Source organism: Oreochromis niloticus, linkage group LG16 (genome assembly GCF_001858045.2).
Source record: "Oreochromis niloticus isolate F11D_XX linkage group LG16, O_niloticus_UMD_NMBU, whole genome shotgun sequence".
NCBI lineage: Eukaryota > Metazoa > Chordata > Actinopteri > Cichliformes > Cichlidae > Oreochromis > Oreochromis niloticus.
This window is the reverse complement of record NC_031987.2, coordinates 6,128,181-6,135,479: the sequence shown is the minus strand read 5'-3', so window position 1 is coordinate 6,135,479 and position 7,299 is coordinate 6,128,181. Positions and strand designations below refer to the sequence as shown.

At 39.7% G+C, this 7,299-nt stretch overlaps 1 long non-coding RNA gene across 1 annotated transcript; it reads right to left on the bottom strand.

The window, feature by feature from the left end:
- Nucleotides 1-562: 562 nt before the first annotated feature.
- On the bottom strand, nt 563-4,029 carry LOC109197381 (uncharacterized). The gene is made up of 2 exons (XR_003216636.1): nt 3,889-4,029; nt 563-2,849 (listed from the first exon to the last, which is right to left on the bottom strand). It is a non-coding gene; the product is annotated as an uncharacterized LOC109197381 (long non-coding RNA).
- Nucleotides 4,030-7,299: the final 3,270 nt, after the last annotated feature.

Below are 7,299 nucleotides of genomic sequence, written 5' to 3'. Positions count from 1 at the left end.
TCTAAGAGACTGGATTATTGCACAGATTTCTTTTCTACATGGAAAAAGTGTCAACATGCATCCATTACATTATTAATTCAACAATTTACAGGGTGTTTTTTTGGTCACTCTGAGTATAATCATGTTCAGCATCTAATGTCTAAATAATTACTCATGCTTTGAAGTTTTTAAATGACAAATTGTGACAAATTATTTTGAAATTAACTGCACTGGAAAAATCCATTTCTATAAATCTGCCAATGTGTCTGAAATTTGTTAAAAACAAAGTTGTAATTGAGTGGTGGGATGTTACATCTGTCTGTATACACGATGTATCATGTTCTGTCTATTTTTGTGGCATAAATGTGACAAGAATGTGACATTTAACTCCACACAATGAAAGATTGGTTTTCAGAGACAAATTTGCCCTCAGACACAGAAACACAATCCGGGAATGTCCGACCTGGTGAAAAGAACAAGAGACAGAACGGACCATAAATCTGCTCCCGATAATAACCTTTTCTGAAAACCTGCTGCATAAGATCCTCGCTGGCTTGAGTTGCATTGTGGAATCTGCGTGTTCAAAAACATGACTTCTTATTTGGGTGTGTTTGTACATATTTTACATACTTTGCCGCACACCTCCGCCAAACATACAGAGGCAGGGAAGGCAATGAAAGCCACATATGGAAACAGGGAGTGGCGGACTGTGTTTTACATTTCCATGCTTGGTTGTGGGGCACATGAGCATTATCAGATTGAGATTACCATCCATCCCCAGCTGTTCCCTTTCACACTGGGCCCCGTATTCAACCTACTATCAACTTTACTGCCACCAACCATCTGATTCCTTTCTGTTCTTTCCTTTAACTGAAAAGCAGAGAAGCTGAAAGGGCCACTGTTGTCAGCAATGTGTTGCCTTATCATCATGGCTCAATCGCTGTCTCACTAACATGGCGAAAAGATTCTATCCACAGCGTGTTTTAGCACGTTCTTTACATTTTACTCGACCTCAGAGTAGAATGCACATCAACTATCCATCCATTCATAGAAATGGGAAAAATGAGTTGCAATTTTCCCATTTTTGCTTACCCTACAATGCCTACAGATTCAAACGGTCCACCAGTTCTATTAAGAAGAAAAACAATGTGTAATGTTATGTTTGAGAACCTTCCTGTGTGTTAGTTGGTTCATCAAGACTGAGCCGTGTGTTCAGTTTTGTGATTTTGCATCACTGTTTTTGCAGGTGATGTTTTCCTACCATTGCAAAATGCTCTCTCATAGACTTTATGGTCTTGCCTCTGATAAGCATGAAATTTGTGAGTTTAGCGTCCATCTTTCTGATGCTAAAGTCAAAACATGGAACTACTGGCGCAGAACTATGAAGCTAATTTTGTAACGCAATTTCTCACATCATTTTCCTCATTTGAGGCTCTTTGTTGAAGGGCAAAGCTGCGAAGTGAGAGCTTCACTTTGTTTGGAGTAGTTCTACTTGGAGGCATTGGGTTAGATGGTCACTGGGGGAATCTAGCCATACGGGATGAAAAAAACAAAAAAAAAAAAAACACTAGTTTAAATAAAAAGTCTGCTGATGCATAACACCCTCCAGTTTTGTTGAGAGGTCTTTAATCTCCAGATGAAACTTTGGATCTGCTCAGTTTTACTGCTTAACTCCCAGGTGTGAATGTACATTAATTACACCAAGACGAATAAAGCAAGATGTTAGAAAGCAGCCTGCACGTTTAGAAAAAAATACATCTGAGTTTTTTCCCCCTACATATTAAATTTTGGATCAGCCTTGTAAAACTTTTACTGCATATATAACATCATCCAAAAATGACCCAGCAGGAATGAAGAGTATATCCAGAAAACCATGAAGGTTACAGTCAAAAGACTGAAAGAGAAATAAAACCACACACGCACACGGGTGCACACAAACACACAGTTTATCAAAACGTGATCTTAGTCAGGGGGAAAACCAGTAAGATTACTCATGAGGCAATCTTTGCAAGTATCATTAGCACGTCATTGTAAGCCATCTCCCCTCTTGGTGCTATCATTGCAGCTAATTAGATTAACATCATTGTGCCATTACATCAGAGTACCTAGGCATTGTTTCAGTTGATGAAATACTGTTTGCAACTCCCAACACATGGAACATCTTACCATATGGACTGCCATACCAAAATATGCTTATACTTAGCAGGCATGCAACACTGGTGTTACATCATGCTTGCTTTCACACATGCAAACAAAACACGTTACAAATACACACACCCGTGTGTGTCCCACAGAGAACATATTATTTGAGAGATTTTCATTGAACAGTGTTACTCAAACTGTTGAGTTATAATATATTACAGTCCTTTTTTATTGGTCTAATAAAAAATACAATGAAACTGATGGCAACATGTAAATATAGAATAGTTATGAAGTTTCAAATCATTTGTGACAGTTCTTGCTCCATGGGCTTGAATTGTAACGCACGAAAGAGACAAAGCAAAACCAGTTGCAGGTTTTTCCATGTTGTTCCTGCCATAATTGCTGAAGAGAAAACACTACTGACATTTTTCATGCCCCTCGCGTTAGTGGATTAGAAATCTCTTCCAAAAGAATAAATAATCCACAGTAACACAACTGTTTAAGGAAAAAAGAAAAAAACTTTGTCAGACAAAGACAGAAAGAGGCAAACATGTCAGCACTTTTTGTCAGAGTTGCTCATCACTACTTGTTTTGGCTTGCCAACATCTCAGCGCCTGAGGTGCTGCGAGGGTGTCACAAGAGCAGTGCACAGTGGCTCGTGTGTGTGTGTAACTGGATCTGCATGGCACATAATCTGCAGAGCGCTGCTGCTGGGTGAAATCGCGAGTCTGGAAAAGCACGTGTGAGAAAATAACATTCGTCCAACCTGATGGGCATAATTTTGAAATAGAGTTCACGGGTTCTCCAGGGGCAACCCAAATCATGGACTTATATAACTACTCATCAGCTACCCTTCACCTATTACGAAAAACGTATCATTTCATTTATCATGATTTGATGTACTACAGAGGATTTTTCTCCATGTGTACTAGCCTGCATCCCCTATCAAATATATGCCAATATTTGCTAAAATATTATGACAGAACCAAAGATTTGTAGGCTACAGGTCTGTACTTAAGCATAGTACTTAGAAACATCTGGACCAAATGAAAATGTATTTAAAGATTACATTGAGTGCATAATCATAAATGTCATTTCTTAAGAAAATGCATGCTCACAAAAATCTTTGCTCGGGGTGGCTGAGAGAGACAGACACATTTTGCGACTTTGCACAGCAGCTGTGTATCACATGAGCCTCGGTATCTCAGAAAGCAGACAATTCTTTAGACAGTCTGTTTCTGAGGCTCAGTCCTCATCGGCTCATAAAGCTGCAAAAACACTGTATGACAATGTTCAGCAGGTGTGCATTTAAGGGGGGGGGGGGTGTCACGGGTCACCAGTAAACACATAACGTTAAATGGACCAATGAAAATGCCACTGCAACAGATAAATCATGCACGACAGGCCTGTAGCAGCAGCCTGGATATGCAGTTAAGCGCTAACTAGAATAGAAGTAACAGACACAAAACTTAAAAACTGACAGCTGCTAATCATTTTCCACCGACGGTTAAAACTTCAGACTCATGCTAATGTAAAGCCTCTCATTAGGCTGCCCTTGAACTGGGACCTGCGCTCAGGATGACAACAAACCCAATGTTATTCAAAGTCCATAATCAGTGCATATTGAGGTCTTAAAGGTTAATATGACCAAATTAGTGAGCTAATAGCTTCTTCCATTGCCTGAGGACAGTTGGTGTGTTGTAAGCAAGTGGTTTTTCCTTTTAGAAGTCAAAAAATAAAGCATTAGAGAAAGTATTAAGCATTTACCGTTTAGAAGAAAAAAACAAATCATCCACCCGGGGGGGAAAGCTGTAAAACTGTAGATCCACTAATGTCCATAGATATTAGAACAGGGGTCTCCAGCTCTAGTCCTCGAGAGCTACTGTCCTGCAGCTTTTAGATGCGTCCTTGTTCCAACACACCTGAATCAAATGAATTGCTTGTTACCAGGCCTTTGCCAAACGTCATGGCATGCTGAAGAGGTAATTCAGCCATTTGATTCAGCTGTGTTGGAGTAGGGACAGTAGCTCTCGAGAACTGGAGTTGGAGACCCCGTGTTAGAGTATTTGTTGTGGAGCTTTGGGCTAGCTGTCAATGTTTCTAGCGTGTTCTTCCAGCCACACACCCATTCATTTTCTTCTGCTCATCTAGTTCGCAGGCACTTGAACCTATCTCTCCAACATGTTCTTTATGATGGCGGAATAATGTATGTAGTAATACTTTGGAAAAGTAGGATAAAGCATTGCTTAATAAAGTTTTCCTTTCTATGTTGAGCATCATATCATCTATCACGTTAAGAATTTAAAAGTCTTGTATGTACATGTCAAATATGGATCACATTTAAACAAATCGCAATCATTTTCACAAAACTTGTCAGCTCTCCAGGAGCTAAACGTTTCTAATAAAGTAGCATCTACAGTCACAGTTGAGCCTCACTCTGCTCACAGAAACAGATGTTCTACAGGTTACCCTGCTCTGAAAGACTTCTATTGTTGGGAACTAAAACAGAACAAGTGTCCACAGCAGGTCAAGGGTCAGGATGGGCAGGAGGCACCAGGTTTCATAAGTCTTGACCTTTTAAATGAGTGCAATGTGACACAATGTGTGGGTCTGCAGTCAAATGCTGAAAGCAGGCCCACATGTTGAACACCCCATGACCCCCACACCACAAACCAGCGCTTTCTGTTACTGCATGCCGTGTGGTGACTGAGACTGCTAGGATAACAACCCCCTGAGGCTTCTGGATAATTATGGGACCTAATCAAGCAAACCTGGACCTTAGCGTTGTTGGTCATTACTGTCATTTGATTTATAAAGAAAAAACACAAAGATTTACTTCTGTCATTACCTCTGCAAGGAGATCTTTTTCTGATTGTTTATTAGCAGGATAAGTCACAAAACGTATAGTATGGATTTGCACATAACTAACTTAAATTTATAATACTGCATTGAATCCCAACAATGTTGTTTGCATTTATACTTGAGCACTAGTGCATCTGCATTGTTGTACCATCAATAGGTGTTCCTGTTAAATTTAAAACTAATACATTCTGAACAGTTACTTTTACTAAATGCAAGTGATAGACAAGACCTCGGAACTGGACCGAACACAAATCAACCTAAACTGGTAGAACAGTGTTCAGTCAGACCCATCAGTTGTTGTCTGTATTACTTTGACATGTGGTAAGGTGCGCATCAAGCTACAGCACAGGCTAGGAGCCAGGAATTTTTTGGAAGGATTCATTACCTGAGGGGGAAATCTGACAATCTGCATCACATCCCCACAAATACTATCACATTATTTAGCGTGTAGGGATTAGAACCTAAACGCAGGTTGAAGGATCAAAAGTTCAGAGTTTAACAAAGCCTCATGTGGGGAACCAGGAAAAGTTAGGAATATGCGGTGGGAATTAAACACAAATTAGAAACTGGATCTATATAAACACTACTTTCGGCAGTTCCCTTGTCACAAGGGGTCACAACAGCAGGTAAGTATACATGTTTGATTTGGCAAACACACCAGGCACCCATCCTGACACAACCCAAAGGGATTTCTGTTTTCTGCTGAAATCGAACCAGCAGGCTTTCATTTGTTAAGCAAATGTGTAACCCAGTTCACTATGGAAACTGAAGCTATAGAAAGACTGAGAATTCACAGTGATAGCTAGAATAGTAAATCAAATAAACAGACATTCACAACTCTATGAAAACTAAACAGGACCCAGAGCTTCAATAATGATGAGACTCAAAGAAAGCAATGAAATCATGAACAAAAACATGGGATCACAAAACACAAATGGAAGACTTGAAATATTATTAAAATATTAAAAGTAATCAAGTTCACTTTGAGAATAATTAAGAAATCAAAACAGAGGTCCAGTATTCACACATACTAAACCATAACTAGAACTCCAATGCCACAAGAAATATTACTAAAGGTTACTAGGACAATTACAAATCTAAACCTGTATCCAAACCTCAGCTTAACTCTATTTAAATAATAAAGCACTAGAGCATCTGTGAGACTGGACTGAAAGCTGCTGAAAAAAGCAATAACTCAAAGCAATTCAAAACCCAGACAAGACACTATCCCAGCTGTCACTGGGCAAGAGGCACAGTGCACCCTTGACAGGTCATTTTCATGTCAGTTGTTAAATTAAATAAAAATCTCTCCCATGAGAGATGAAACATCTTCAAGAAACTTACAGAAGTCCAGTCACTGTAATTCCAAGCTCCTTAGACAAGTCTGAAATAAGAAAAACTGGGACACGTAATCCAGAAATCCTTCTAGATCCGGGGTCTCAATTCCTGCCTGTTGTGGAGGGAATATTGAGCCTTGGGGGAAGGATGCAGTTTTGGAATGGTCTTGTTAAGTTGGCAATGGGAGGTGAGTATTTTACCATCCATACACATCAATTCATAAATCATTTGTGTAATTTGACAAGCAACTGAGTTACCGAGCTCTACAACACTGTCCTGCAATTAAAGAAAATTTCATAAAGGAGCTGGTCGGCTTTTTACCTGCACCTAATATCTTTCCGTTAGAGCCACCGCTTTGCCTTTCATCCCATTCATGCTTCATTGTTGAAATTACTGTATATATTTACCCCAGTTGCAATTCCTATGTCTGAGAGCACAGAAAACCTTTCTAACATGTGTTCATTAAGGTGAAATAATATTTACCACTAATTAGGGACTCCAGGATGACGTGTGACAAATGCTTTGTGACATAACGATTGTGCGGGTTTAAAGCTGAAGCAGAGCAGATGCTCTGTGGAGAGTCCAAAATAGCCCCACCACACTGGAGGTTTTTCTGACTTAATAATGTCAACACCAGAGCTCTCAAAAAACCAGATGGAGCCACTTTATTTGTTGGACTGATTGCACCTACTCGAGTTTATCTCCAGCCGTTCACATGGCGGACACAGTATATGAAGGGAGAGATGTCTGGTCCAGTCAATGCTGTAATTTATGAAGTGCTTTTAAAGGCCAGGATTGCCACAAGGTTCTGTGTAACAAAGCACATAAATGCATGATAACAACATCAGAGAACACTGTATAAATTTTAACATATGAGTCTCCCCTCCTCTCGTCTCTGAGTGGAAACATGTGAAAGAATAAATAGTAAGGTGACGAAGTTTGTTTCAACCAGGATGACGACTGGAACCATTTAAACCT